The following is a 15,797-nucleotide window of genomic DNA, read 5'->3' as shown; positions in this document are numbered from 1 at the left end:
GTGGGTGGGGGGCATTTTAGCGCCACCATGAGGAGCCTGGAGGAAGTGAGAGCTGAGAAACGCAGAAGAATTCAGACAAAAACAGAAGAATTTGGAGGTTTCTGTTCATAAGGAATGTTTTCAACGTGAACCGAGTCGTGATGGAAACGGAATCATGAAAATAAAGACAGAATCAAATGTGCCTAAACTGTTTTGAAAGGTTCAGCGTCTCAGAACGTCACTATGAAAACATTAAAAACATTCATTTTGATCATGTATGATGTGTTTCCTGCATCGAAGTGAAGACTAAAAATAAAAAATAAAAAATCTGTCTGGAACTGAAATGATCAATGAAAGTTAACGGATCAAAGATAATCCGTGACTCCACCCCCCCACACGCACACCTCGGCTCACATAATCTAAATTAATCCTCCGTTCACATCAAATGGAATTCACGTCAAATTCATTTTAAATCGTCTTTGTTTTAACAAATGCTAAAGTAGCTGCTTGACAGTTCTCCAAAACTGTGTTAACCTGAAGCTCGCGCCGCCTGTGGGAGGAGCTTCCGTCAAAAACTTTTCTCGACTTCATCATGGAGGACGCGGATGGTGAAATATGGGGTTTATTTAATCTTAAGAGCTGAATAAATCTGTACACGTCTCCATGTCTGGTTCAGAGAATCTCAGAGCAGCAGCTGACCGGCACAGGAGAAAACCGCTGTCAGGGGACGATGGTACGGCAAGCCAAAGGGACCATAAATCGCCAGGAAAAGCGGGAACGGCACCGCCATCTTTAACGGATAACAATGATTTTAAATACTAAAGTGTTCACAGAGTTAGTTTCAATTAACACCAAAAATAATTTAGTTTAATTTCAACCGATTTATTTACAGTTTAATTTGGACATCAGGATTTTAAGAGGAACTCCAGATAAATTTGGTATTTTTAACTCTATTGTTAGTCATTCTTTTCTCTCAGTCTTTGTAAATTTAGTCTAAAGTCATGTAAATGTGATCAAAAAACTACATTTTTTAGCATTTTGCTTGTGCTCAAAGTTTAACGATGTTTTGTTTTTATAAATAGGCCTCAATGAGCTAACTTTATTAAATATTTGTTATGAAGCTTTTCCAGAAATTAATTTTAGGCTTTAATCTTCCTGTTTCTTGGAGTTGTTTTTTTTTTACTTTTTAATGGTCTGAACTGTGACCCTAAAACTGTGACAGTTTTAAGTTTTGTGATCAGTTACGCTCCTATTCAGTTTGCAGATGAATTTATCTGCTCTGACGTTTATTTGATTCTAGTTTATTTAAATGCTTTTTTGGACAACATTTAAAATCATAAACTAGCAAATTGTTGAAGTCAAAACAAGGAAAGCAGTGAAGCACTGGTTCCCGGGTCGGTTCTGGTACCTGCAGGGCGCTGTTCAGGAAGCAGCTGTTCTGGCCCGGCTCGTTGCTCAGCCCTTTGCTGGGGGCGATGGAGGTCACGGGGCGAGGTGGCATCCCGCCGCCGTTCCTCTTCCACGACATCTCCTCCCTCCTCCGTCTGTCAGCCTCCATTCCCGCCATCGTCAACTTCCTGTCCTCTGTATCCATGGAGACAGATCCATTTCCTCCAGGCGAGAGGATGAAGAGAAAGCCCGATCCGGACCGGAGAGTCAGGAACGCCCAATAAAAGCAGAAAGGGTTTTAAAGATTTTCCTCCTTAGGAATCCTTCAGTCTGGAATTCTGAATCCTCCGGGTTTCGACTGAAGGGAAAAGATCAACGGAAGAACTTCAGAAATCCCAAACGGATCCGCTCTTCAGGTCAAAGGTGGGAAGGACCTGAGAGGAAGAGAAAGAGAAACGTCAACAGACTGACTCCCTCTTCCGTCTCTACTCATGCTAATCAGACATTTCCTTCAAGTCAGAACCAGAACCAGTACTCTGGACCCACAAGACTCCGTTAGGAGAAGGAGCAGCGACTGCGATGAGGAGTTTGCTCGGTAATGATGGAGGCAGACGTGCAGACCTGACGTTACTCAGAGGTAATAACCGGGTCTCTGGCGCCTAAATCCCCTCTAAGACCCGAGACTGAGATCATTCCAGACCCGCAGACGCTGGTCTGAGGACAGGAAGTCTCCTGGATCTCATCCTGCAGTCACAAAACCACAGAGGAAAACACAGAACCTGCAGGGATTCAAACCAGCAACCTGTAGCAGTAAATCCACCAGACGGAGACACTGCAGATGCAGCTGATAGTCAACTTGACTTTTGGTTTTATGGAAGTTATTCAGATTAAAATGAGGTTCTACTCTGGGATCTCCATGTTCCAGAGGTTCTGGAAAAAAATCAGAGGAGATAAAAGATTCCAGAAGATTCCCATGATGCTTTACAGTAAGTTAATACAAATCAATTAATCAATCTAAGTGTAACAGATCAATAATCGATTCATAAAAACAGAGATCGATCTAACAAATAAAGCTAAAGTCCACTAGCTTGATGCTAACGTAGAATGGGATTTCCCATAGGACGGCTAATGCTAACACTCAGTTCACCTAAACAAAGGAACATCTTTATAAACTCAGGAATTTTCCAAAATCTTTTAAGGAAATATTTTTAAAGTAACCATTTTTGGTCTAAAGCAGTTTCTTCTTCTGCTGGAATAAGGTGTAATGATATAGAGCGATCGCCACCTAGTGGTCAAACTGAAACGTCCTCCAGGAGAAGCAGAACAATCGGAGTTTCTCTGTTTGAGAATCCATGAAACACTGTATGATATTAACATCTCATTATCTCACTGATACATTTTACAGTCTGATCTGGATCGGATTAATATGAATATATTTAAAACATATTTAGATTATTCATGTATTTCTAAACAAATGTATGTAAATGTATAAACTCAAAATGCAATTGAATCGAATTGAGAGAATCAAAAGAAAAGAAAAGAAATCAGAATCTAATGGATCCTGTAAATTATTGGTGATACCCAAACCTACGTTACAGACCCACTCTGATGAAAATTTTAACATCTTCTTGTGGCTCTTTCTGACGATGGAAGCTACTTATAAAGGAAATTAATATTTATAAATAATATTAATATTTATTTATTAAAACTGCTGTAACATCATAATAAAAAGCTCTGGGAACGCTTTGAAACTGGATCAAAAGCGGATCGGAGTGGGACGGTTCTGCTCTGATGCTTCACTTTAGCTGCAGTCTGACCGTGGAGCTCCTCTGGAAAACACTCCTATCTCCACGTCAACAGAAGCTCTGCAGCTTTCAGAACAAACAGAAATCAGAGCATGGCAGTAAAGGTCCGCTGAAGGAGCGGAGAGTCACCTGGTTGGTCAGAGTCCAGGTGAGCTGTGTGTGGGGGTGAACTGCAGGTCAGAGTGGGAGGAGGTGAAGGAGGATTAGCCTGATCAGACTCAGTCTGTACAAGATTACAGCGTCTGTGAGGGTTTTTCTGAGTCTGTCATTACATCAGAACTTCTAATATGCAGAATTCCAAACAAAACTGCTGTTTTCTGTCTGAGTTCAGTCGGATGAAACAGAAACTGAAAACTTTGATTTGAAGCGATAAAAACTCCTAATTCTTTTATGAAGCACAGAAGGATGATGAAGATGAGCTTCAGCTGCAGCTTTTGTTTGCTCTGATTGAACTCTGATTATTTAAGTCTTTGCTGATGGTTTGAAATCATAAAAGCGACATTTGAATGGAAATAAATCCTTTTTAACGTCACCTGATTGCAGCAGTCGTTGTTTGTATCTTTACTGCCCCCTTGTGGCTCTACGTGTGAATAATAAAAACATTTCAACCTTTTTCCCCCTTAATTTAAAAAAAAAATCTCTGGATGTTTTTCTACCATGTTTGGTGAATAATTGTGTTTGGATTTAATGGGGATAAAATAAGGAATTCCGATCCAACAGGAACCAGGAATCTCGCTCCCTTCTCTCCGAGGTGAAAGTATTCTGGGATGGGAACCGTCAGACCAACATTTACGAGTCTTTTGTCCTGAACAAAAACACGTGTTGAAGAAGCTCCGGAGCCAGAAAAACCTGCAGGTTTCACACAATATCACAAACACAACTATAACTCACAACAGCAGAGCTGACTCCGCCCACAGAAAACCACAAACAGCATTTTTATCCGCTGACACACAGACGTCTGCCTCCCAGTAATCCGACTGTTTTCCCAGAGACGCATCCAAAACACCCGTTAACCACGTTGGCTGGTTATTAGGGCTGTCGGGGTTATTAGTCAGAGGAATTATGCCGACCACAGCAGAAATAACAGTTGAGAGTTAAATACAAATAGATTCTTTCAAAATAAAAGAATGTGATTTCCTGGATTAGAAGTGTTTCTATGAAGAACTTTCCATATTAAACTCGTGTTTTAAGAGGGAATACGTGCAGATTTAGTGTCTGATAAATACTTCTTATAAAGAGTCAGTTACATCGATCTTATTGACTGTTTTAGATTTGTTTAGAATTTTTTATGGCGACTCTTATTTTAGAAGAAAACAGGAAGTGTTGCAGAAGCAGACTTGCTCGTCTTTTCCACATCAGGATTCTGGATAAACTTTTCGCTCTGGTTGCACTGATGTCCAAACATTTTTTTCTTGGATGCAACATTAAAAAAATGTCGGTGCGCCACATCTTCAACCCATTTAGCAGCATTTTTCCAGAGACGTGTTTTCTAAAGGCGGAGGAGATGATGCAGCGTGAAACGTCTTTTACAGATCGTCTTTACAATAAACAGTTAATTTATGGTTTACAGTCTGAGCGGGAAAACTGGTCAATCCACTTCAACAGGCAAACAGCCCCCCCACTGCTTTTATGAGGTTTATTAGATGATGTGTCTCCTAATGTTGCTATCAATTATGTTTTCATGCTAACATGATGCAACAGTATGTTTTATGAAGTTTTATGTCCTTTACTGATGGGGTTAAAGCAGGGAGTTATTAAATGAAGGCGCTGGTTCTCGGTGAGAAGAACTTTCAGCTCCGTGATTGTTGATCATGAAGGTTTGAAGCTCCTAAGTGAGATAAAATGGCTTTGTGGTGTTAGCATGACCATGCTAACACGTTAGCTCACATGTGTCAGATCATTTTATTTTATTGTTATTAATGACCCGATGTTATCTTGAGCTCATTTCTAACTTGTATAATTTTGACAAAATACATTTTTATGGAGAGTAAAATATTGAAAGTTATTTAAGGTTTAAGTTAATTTATTCTGGAATAATATTCCTGCCTTTTTATTATTCATAATTATGTTAAAAAGTTATGGTTTTAAAAACTGGCATTATGCTTGACTATTTTGGCATTTACTAAGATTTTTATATTCTATTTGGGAGTTTAGCTAATTTTTCAACAACATGCTAGCTATTCTAGCTAACCTAGTTTTTTGGTTCGCGTTTTTAGGCTAATTTGGCACTTAGCTAATATTTTAGCTGGCTATCAGCTTCAGCGATTTTAAGCTTTTAGCTTCAGCGTTTTCAGCTACTAGCTTTAACATTTTCAGCTATCAGCTTCAACGTTTTTAGCTATTAGCTTCAGCGTTTTCAGCTATCAATTTCAGCATCTTCAGCAGTCAAATCCAGCTTCCAGCATTCACACTAGCATTATCACAGGTAATGCTATATATCTAGTTCATAAAAAAGTTACGGTTTCAACGTTTTAAAAATGTAGTTTTAGAGTGTTTAATAAATGTTTATCCTGTCCGGCCCGTGACCTCAGGTGTGTTTTGGATTTTGGCCCCTTGTGAGATTGAGTTTGACCCCCTACATTAGCACATCATTACTAATATGTTAGCAGGACACTAGCAGCCATCATCTGTGGTTGTAACTAGGGCTGTGAAGAGGAAAGAGTCCTGCAACACGATACGTATCAGGACACATTTGTCATTATACGATTTTTGTCCCAATATAACATAAAGTCTGAACCAGATACATTATATCTCATTTTTTAAAGTAATTGTGTTTGAAGCAGAAGTGGTTTGATGCATATTTGCATCAACAGGCATCAATGGATTAAATGTGTTCTGACCCAGTGGTCCCTGACCCGGGTCACGTAGTCCCAGGCTGCCGAGAGAAAAAAAAGAAATACATGCGCTAACTTAGATGATTTCCATTTAGTTTATTTTCTGATCCTGAAGGAAGTTTTATTTTGAAAAACTGCCGGATTCTGTTCACAACATCCATCCTGGACAAGTGACTTAAAGCGGCTAGCTGGATTGCTAAGCGAGTAGCCCAAAGCTAAATACAAAAACCAAACAATAAAAGAAAAATCCAGTGAGGAAACTGAAAAAGAGCCTTCGACTTTAAAGAGTAATAAAGCTGCTGTTTACAGACAAACCGTCTGTTTTCCTCCACATGCGGATTTATCGAGTTTTCTCATGTTGCAGAAGACGCTCTGGCTAATACACTGCGACTGATTCACACACATAATTAGGTTGGAGACACGCTGGATTTATATTCTATTTAGAAAATACCCGTTTTATGACAGTTGTGCCATTTTATTTAACTTTATTTCCCCATACCACCTTAAAAGTCCGACGTAGCAGAAGCTAGCATCTGGTTTTTAGCCTCCACTTTGACGTTAACGGGAAAATCTTCATCACAAAGAGAATGAAGATTCAATCAAATAAATTGGATGATTTGTGGAAACTTGTAAAAGGGACATCTGAGAATTGTCCTACAGAAAGGCTGAATTAGGTTCAGAAACTTTACAGAAAATGTTGAAAAAATACCAAATGAATGAGGATTTATGCAAATACAGAATTTAATCTGAAAGATAATTGGAGCCTGGATGGTGTTAAAATGACATTCGTGTTTTATTCATGGATTTTTTTACAAATCAGAAACTTTGTTTCATTGAATCTCCATCATCTGTAGACTTTTTTTTACCAATATCTAGACTTTTTAAACTAAATTTCTTTTAGTAGTATTTTTGAAAATGGATTTTCAGAAACCAGAAGTTTAAAAAAATGTCAACTTCTGCCCCATTTGGACCGGTCCGTGAAAAAATTGTCTAAGTTAAACTAGTCTGTGGCCTGACAAAGGTTGGAGGTCACCGTTTTAACCAATGAGGTTTGAAATAATGTACTTTATAAATTCACCAGTTTAAAGATAATAACTTTGGGTAAATAATAGAATAATCTTTGGGTCATGTCTGCAGACCAGAGATCAGGTCCAGAGCTGCAGCAGCTCCTCCATCAGCTGAAGCCTGCAGGACGACGGAGCTGATGACCAGGAGGAGCAAACACAGACCGCCTCCCCCAGGTAGACGCCAGCGTGTACCTGAGGAGCCGGAGGTCACTTCCTCTCCTGCGGGGCGCCGAGGCTGGTTTGGTGTGAAACCGGTTACGTAACCAGTCGGCAGTCTGCTGCAGAGGCTTTCCGGCCAAAACACACAAGCAAACACACACACACTAATCAGCTCTAACTCAGCAGATTGGCTCGCCGCCGCCGCCGCCTTCATGCAGCAGCCAGCGAGATCAGAGCTGCTGGGAACTCTGGGAAAAGGAGGAACGGCATCAACAGCCATGTTTTAACCGGACGACGATCTCCTGTCAGCGGTTTCTCTGAAGGATGCAGATCTCTCACCTGCTTCCTCCCTGGAAGAACCAGAACCAGCAGGTCCAGTTCTGTGGACTCCGTCCCTACTCCACCAGTTTACTGTCTCACATGACCCTCTGAGGCTCGTAAACGCCGCCCTCGGCAATCCGCGTTCAGGTTTTCCCACGTCGTTATTGTAAAAAAGAACATGTTGCTAACAGCTCACCTGGTTGAATAAAGGTTTAAAAAGTGACCAGGACAAGTTTACGTAAACACGCATTTCTAGGGTCCACGCTGAGCATTGATACTCTTCTTTTTACAACCGATTTAGGCTCCACCTACGAAACGTACGACCACCGAACGCTGCTGAAAGCTAAACCAGATCTTCTTCTTATCCCTCCAGTTCAACAAATATAACCAATATATAAATAAACTTTAGCTTAAATTACAGAAGAAGTTTATACAAATATACTCCATGTGAATATCTATCGGGGGTGGGGGGCGGTAACAATATCTTCATAGGAAGAAGGAAAAAAAACGAGTCCTGCTGGTCGTCTGATCAACATGTGTTTATGGTTTAGGGTCATCCTCAATAATAGTTCTGCCCCTGGACCAATCCAGGTCTGGTGCTGGTCCAGTTCAGGTCTGGCACTGGTCTAATCCAGGTCTGGTTCAGGTCTAGTACTGGTCTGATCCAGGTCTGGTAGTGGTCTGGTTCAGGTCTAGTACTGGTCTGATCCAGGTCTGGCACTGGTCTAATCCAGGTCTGGTAGTGGTCCGGTTCAGGTCTAGAACTGGTCTGATCCAGGTCTGGCACTGGTCTAATCCAGGTCCGGTAGTGGTCTGGTACAGGTTTGGAACTGGTCCAGTTCAGGTCTGGTAGTGATCTGGTACAGGTCTAATACTGGTCTGATCCAGGTCTGGTAGTGTTCCGGTTCAGGTCTAGTAATGGTCTGATCCAGGTCTGGAACAGGTCTGATCCAGGTCTGGAACTGGTCCGGTTCAGGTCTGGTAGTGGTCCGGTTCAGGTCTGATCCAGGTCTGGTAGTGGTCTGGTAGTGTTCCGGTTCAGGTCTAGTACTGGTCTGATCCAGGTCTGGTAGTGGTCCGGTTCAGGTCTGATCCAGGTCTGGTAGTGTTCCGGTTCAGGTCTAGTACTGGTCTGATCCAGGTCTGGTAGTGGTCTAGAGCTCTCTGTAAACTTTTGTCCTAGATGAGTAGATGAACTCTGGTTCGGTTCACTTAGATGTGAATGCAGATGGACTCTCTAAGGAACTGATGGAAGTTGTTTCAGGAGAAGAAACCAGAACTTCCGGACCATCTGAAGAAGGTCGAACCGTGAAAAAGTCCAAACTATTGGGATTTTTGGTTTCCGTTTTCAGAGTTTCATAAAAACTTCAGGAACTTTCGGACCCCCACCCCGAGGAGCCGCTCTCCTTCACTCACCTTCTGTCCGGCACGCGGCGGTTCCGCTGAGGTTCTGCTTCAGAAGATGGACCTCAGAACCTCCTTTCAAAGTGCCCTCCCTGCGCGCGCACCAACACAGCTTTCCGTCTCTGATCCAGCCGACTGCAGAACCGTTCTCTGGTTCCGAAGCCGCTGTGGACCGTGAGCAGGAGGCGGACCTCATCCGAATCTCAGCCCGGACCGGCGTCCTCAGTCCCGTTAACCGGAACTCGAAGAGCAAAACCAGCGCGAGCGAGCGGAGTTCGCCTGAAGCTCCCGGACTCGTGACGTCACTTCCACAGAACTTTTAGGATAAACCGCGGCCCGCGTGCCTCCGGTTCGGCCTGAAAATCCCGAGTCGAGCCCGCGAGACACCAGCGCCCACGGGAGCGCGCATGGGGCACGAGGACTACGAGCTCACCTGAGGAGCGGCGGGAACGCGGCCGCTCGGTCCCGGAGGCTGCCTCATCTGCCCCCCCACCGGAGCAGCGGCAGCTATTGTGTTCGGGAGGGGGAGGCCGGGTTGCCAGGTCCGCTGCAGAATCACGCGGTTACATTTGCTTTAACGGACTGAAACGGACCGCGGGACGTTCCGGGGTCCCAGAAAAACCGGTTCGGGTTCAACCGCCTCGTCCAGAACCAGGATACAGGAGGCCCACTGCGCATGCTCATCCGCCTCAGTATCATTATCCTCAAGACTGGTGACTCCCTCCCTCAGAGCGCGACCCCCTCCCTCAGAGGGACCCCCAGATGCTCGAGCCCAAACGGACCCGGTAAGGTGTGTTCTACTGCAGGTTCTGAGTCTGAATGATATAATACTAAAACTTATGAAAAGAAACCAGCAGCTGCTGCTCTAACATCTCAATTCAGCAGAAATTCTCCAAACACAATTTCTACGGACTGACCTGGACTTATTACAGTGAAATGTGTCGTTTAAAAAGACCGACAGGATCTCTGTCCTCAGGAAGTTAAACTGTTAGTCACACAGCTGAATTATCTTCTCTACATTTAACTCATCTTCCTGTGGGAGTGGTGAGCTGCAGACACAGCCGTGCTCTGGAACATCTGGAGGTTTACCCCCCCCCCCCAATCTAACCCCTCGGGTGTCAAGCAGGGAGTCATGATACGACTCGAACGTGGATTCAAACCCACAACCTTCCAGTCTTAGCGCAGACACTCTCCCACAAGGCCAGAGTTGGTTAGAAAAGCTCCCTTTAAAATGTTTCTTGTTCCACAAATGCCGTTTTTTAAATATTTTAATTCCAATTGGTAAAATAATTGTTAAAATAACTAAAATCTTCTCATGAATAAACTCAGAAATCATATCAGGTCATTAAAATTCATGAGAATCAAGAACTTACTATAAGGCTCCTTAAACTTGGACCACAAAACATCAAACCTTGAGGATCTGGAGCAGCTCCATGAATCCCAACAGACGATTGAACGGCAGCATTGCATTCTCTTGTTTCTTTTGCTCCCCGTTCAGCCTGATGCATTGCCGCAGGCTGCAGTTTGGACAGTCGGTTCTGACTAGGGCTGGGTATCGATAATCATTACCAGAATTGATTTGATTGATCAAAGCCTGGATCGATTTGATTCAGATTTTTATTTTATTTTATATTCTTCTATTCTTTCAATCCACTCAATTCTAATCAATTCAATTTAGAGTTTGTTTACACATTTAGACACGTCTGTTTAGAAATGTATTAAAAATCTCTCTCTAATTATGTTTTGAATATATTTATATTAATCTGATCCAGTTCACAGAGTGTAAATGTATCAGTGAAATAATAATGATAATAATATATAATACATAATAATGAGATTGTTAATATCATCCAGTGTTACATAGAGTCTCAAACGGAGAAACTCCAACGATTGTTCCGTTTCTCCTGGAGGGCGTTTCAGTTTGGCCACTTGGTGGCGATCTCGCTTCATCATTGCACGTTATTCCAGAAGAAGAAAGAATGAGTAAAAAAACTGTTTTAGACCAAAAATTGTTACTTTAACCCTTCCGCTCTCTTTGGGGTCCAGTTGACTCCAACCACATATTGATATGTGATTCCTTCCATGACAAAGGTGGACAGGATTTTATGTCTGTCATGGACATTAGTGAAACTCAAAAATCAAAGATAAAAAAAAGTTCAGCGCACTGTCTTGGGGGTCCAGATGACCCCACTTTTAATGTAAACAAACTAAGGAGAGCAGAAGGGTTACAACTATTTCCTTTAAAGAGTTAGGAAAATTCATGCCTTAGAGTTTACTTTTTGACATTTCCCTTTTCTTAAATGCAGTTTTATTGATTGGACTATGAGTCTGGAATAAATTCCATCTGTCTATAAAATGTTTATTTAGTCAGTAATGTTAGCGTTAGCTTGGTCTTTTATCCCTATACATTCCATTTACTCTCTTTAATGTGTTTTTATTTATTTTTTTGGTTATGCGTTTTTTTATTTGAGAATGTAACTCTTTAAGCATTTCATTGTACACTTTAATTTTATTTGATTTGTCATATGTTTTTATCCTCTTATTGTACAGCACTTCGGGTCTGTATGGGCAATTTAAGTGCTTTATAAATAAATTAATTATTATTAGAATTAGCCGTCCTATGGTAAATCCCATTATATGTTAGCATCAAGCTAGCAGATTTTAGAATTGTGCGCTAAATCGATCTCTACTTTTATCTTATTGATCTATTAGATCGATTAATCGGTTTTATCAACCCAGCCCAGTTCTGACACCAGAATTAGGGCTCTACAATATGTGATATCACTGAACAACACTGTGATCACAATCTGTCTTCCCATATATTAATAAAAAAACTAATAGGTTGAATATTTAAATTTTACAAAAGTTTTTTTTTTTATGTCAACATAACCCAAATTATACTATAATACATCTGATATAAGAGGTCTCCATTTGATTGGTCAAAGATGTGAAGGGCTCCTTCCAATTGGTCGTAATGAAACCAGAGCAAAAATAAACCGACAGATTTACAAAAGAGGACGAGATTACTTTGTCTTTAAAAACCAAAGTCCTGCTAAACCACATTTACTCAGAGCTGCAGCATCTCCTCCCACTGAACTCATTAAGACTCAATTCTTAGTGTTTTTTGATGCTCCATCACAAGAAGTGCTTCATTTCTGTCTGCAGGAGCCTTTAATCCCTTTTTTCTTTAAGTTGCTCTTGGAATTTAGGCAAAGATTATATTCCTGTCAGCTGAGAATGAAGAGGAGGAAGATCGATGCAGTTCATTCTTCAGACATCAGAGTTTTTAAAACTCTTCTCCCAAAAGCTGCAGAAATCTAAAGTTCCTCATAGGAGCTTTATATTGCGAGCCAACCTGGCAACCAAGCAGAGGAGCCCTTTAGTCTGCAAATATCAAGATTGAAACCTTTTATTTTCCTCGCAAACGTTACAGCTCCAACAAAAATGAACATTTCTACCAAAAAACTGAAATAATGAACGGTTTATCTCATTCTGGGATGTGACATGAAAATGAGATCATTTAGCTCCGCCCACATCGATTTAAGAGGAATGGGTGATGCTTGAGCCTCACCCCCTTGTTAGAGTCCAGCTGTGGTTGTGTGTGTGGGGGGGGGGTCACCCTTGCAGTCAGATGGTTCAACCAACGCCATGATCACACTGGAGGGTTTCTCTCTGTGAGCTCCACTCTGAGCTTTTATTGTGAAGGAGTCGCCGTGTGCACAGCAGCATCAGACGGTCACTGTGGGACATCAGCGTGTCCGTCTGACCAAACACAGCTTTCAGGACAACCCTTTCAATCATCGGGGGTTAAAAGTGACAGCCCCGCCCCCAGCGGGCTCTGATTGGCTCTAGCTCAGTGAGGGTGCTGGGAGCGGGGGGCTCGGCCGGAGAGCGGGCTGTGCAGCAGTGTGCGTCGGCGGGTGCTGATGAAGGTATTGATCCCATCAGCAGCAGCAGCGAGGATCGATTGGTGGCAGCAGCTGCCTCAGCGCTCCATCCACATGCTGGTTCTGACCCGCCAAACCCGTCTGGCGTTGATGAGCTGATTGGCTGAAGTGTGTCCTCTCAGTTCATGAACACGAGTCTGAGAGAGGCAGCCTGGAGGCTGCAAGCACTGCAGAACCGTGCAAGCACACACAGCTGTGGGTCTTAGTGGATCAGATTCTTTATGCTGTACCAGAACCCGGAGAATTTGGTGGTTCTGCTCAGGATGTTTACTCTTAGACAGAGACCTCATTAGTGTCCCCCTGAATGCGCGATGTTCCTAAACTGAAGATCCTAATCTGGAGAACCCAAATCCCCCACAATGCCTCAATATGGAGAGAAAATGGACTCACTCCGATTGGTGCGTGCGTAATACGAAATACGTTTAGTGCATGAGTAAAAAAAATACAATTTACACATGCACAAATTACAATTACAACAGCTTGAAACTAATTACACATGCAAATCTTTAAAAATGACACACAAATCACCTCTTAAGCACACACAAAACCTCAGTTACACACAGATCTATGGTGAGACTTCTTAAAAACAATTTTACCAATGCACAAAACATATTATATGAGTTACAAATCACGAAGACGCACACACAAATCCAACGTTATGCACAAATCAGAGTGAGTCCATTTTCTCTCCAGACCTTCACCTCCCACATCCAGCATCTGCTGCGTCTTTTACCACATCGTCCGCTTGGTTCATCGTCAGTCTGGATTTGAATCCCATTCCCATCATCTGATCGATTCTCAAAGCGTTCCCACTCGTCTTTTATTCATGATGATCCTGTTTTTAGCTGAAACCTAAAAATCTGTGTAGTTTTCAAGGACATAGTCTCTGCAGAGCAGCAGGAGTTGGCCCAGAGTAAGCCCGCCCCCACTTCCCGTCATCCATCTCTTTACGTGCTCTCCCTCAGCCCTCGTGACCTCAACCTAATGTTATTGGTGCAACAATAATGGCGAGCCACATTGCATTGCACTTTAGGTTATATATCAGTTTGTTTGTCAAAGAACGTTTCCAAACATCTCAATAAAGAGAAACATCTCTAAACACTTTTCATAAGAGAGGTGATTGAATTGAGATCTAATTTCCTTAAATTATCTATTTTACCTAAAGTAAAAGAGGTGAATGATATTTAAGAAATCGGTTTGGTTTTGAAGAGAACGGCTGTAGTTCTCGTTTCAATGACACTGAGACTGGATTATTTATTTTTTAATTGTGGAGTTATAAATAGAGTTTTTTGTATTCTTCTAAAATTGCAGCTCCAGTTCTTCTGGATGTAAAAAGGGTTTTATTCGGGGGGGTGATTTCTAATTAACCAGAAAAACATAGTTGTTAATGTCCTGCTACTGCAAGGAAAGTTTTTTATTCACAAAAATACATTTCTAAAGACACAAACCACTCACTTAAAATACTTTTCATAAAGAGCTCTGTTTTTATTTTCAGTCACTCGATTATATGAAAAAAAATGTCTGGAAATTACTTAGTTTGGTTAAGAAAAATAAACTTAATTCAGTTGTTAAGTTATTTCTGTTGACATTGTCATGTAACTTAGCTGTAAATAAAGTTCTTTAAAATGATTCAGATTCCAGGTCAGGCGAGGAAAACGAAGACGTTCATGGATCTGTTTGTATACAGGAGAAGGAAGCTCCGTTCCATACGGATGAATTCTCCTGTATCCGTATGGAACGGAGAAGGAAGCTCGTCGCCGTCCGTTGTAGCTTCTACGTCACACTTAAAAGCATTTTTGTGTCTGAATCACAACAATTCACAACTTGAATGCAAAAATACTCAGAAATGCAGGTTTAAGAGTAATTTTCTTCATACATGTCCTCCATCATGAGAAAATGCTACAAGAACATGTTAAAAACATCATTTTCTTTAACCCTTTCATTCTCCATCATAGTCTCATCTCAACCATTATTCATGAGTATCTCACTTTTGTTTTCCACTTTTTTTCTTTTGCTAAAAAATATTTTACTGCGGAAACCAGATAATGTTGAAAAACAAATGTTTACCAAAATAAAAGCACCAGGAATGTGTTTGGGTAAAAGCAACTTGTGTATGAGATACAGTTGCAGTGCTTAATGTTGTGATCTTTAAAAAAAATAATTTTACCATTTTATTACAGTGAATTAATCTTTTCTAAGTCATAACAAAATTTGTGAAAAAACTGTTCCGGTGCAGTCTTGGGATTTATCTCATCGTGAGCCGGGCATCGCGATACGTATCGCATCTCCAGACTCTTGCCAATACGCAATCCTAGTTAGTTTAACTCTCATTGATTTAAAAAAAAAGAGAAACTGTCCAAGAAGCTGGAACGCATTTGATATATATTTATATAAGCACAAATATTTCTAGAATATCTGCTGTAAGTTTTGTTTATCCTGTTTTGACTCTTGAATATTTCACAGATTCTCTGATTCTAGTTCAGTTTCAGCTTTTAAATGATGAACCCTTGAAATGAAACCGGTGAAGCACACATTTAAAAATGAAGGAGACTGTCTGAGTCGGTCCGACCGTCTTTATGCTCCTGCTGCCACATGTGAGCGTGAGGCCCGGCCGGCGGAGCGGCAGACAGACGGGTCGGTGCAGACAGACGGGTGGCGGCAGACAGACGGGTCAGTGCAGACAGACGGGTCAGTGCAGACAGACGGGTGGCGGCAGACAGACGGGTCGCTGCAGACAGACGGGTCGCTGCAGACAGACGGGTCGCTGCAGACAGACGGGTCACTGCAGACAGACGGGTCGCTGCAGACAGACGGGTCGCTGCAGACAGACGGGTCGCTGCAGACAGACGGGTCGCTGCAGACAGACGGGTGGCGGCAGAGCTGCGGTCAGCA

At 41.9% G+C, this 15,797-nt stretch overlaps 1 long non-coding RNA gene across 2 annotated transcripts in view; it reads right to left on the bottom strand.

Annotated features, from left to right (window-relative positions):
- The window catches only part of LOC112161647, a 26,799-nt gene that overhangs the window by 3,775 nt on the left and 7,227 nt on the right, over window positions 1-15,797 (bottom strand). Inside the window, exons 2-3 of one of the 2 annotated variants that reach the window (XR_002921921.2) lie at window positions 1,388-1,802; window positions 588-769 (exon numbers count right to left, since the gene is read on the bottom strand). This is a non-coding gene — a long non-coding RNA (uncharacterized LOC112161647). Of the gene's footprint in view, window positions 1-587; window positions 770-1,387; window positions 1,803-15,797 lie in introns of those variants that run through there. The other variant, XR_002921920.2, reaches the window with a different exon arrangement.

Source organism: Oryzias melastigma, linkage group LG15, assembly GCF_002922805.2.
Source record: "Oryzias melastigma strain HK-1 linkage group LG15, ASM292280v2, whole genome shotgun sequence".
NCBI classification, from domain to species: domain Eukaryota; kingdom Metazoa; phylum Chordata; class Actinopteri; order Beloniformes; family Adrianichthyidae; genus Oryzias; species Oryzias melastigma.
The sequence above is the reverse complement of the archived record's forward strand: the minus strand, read 5'-3'. Positions and strand labels throughout refer to the sequence as shown.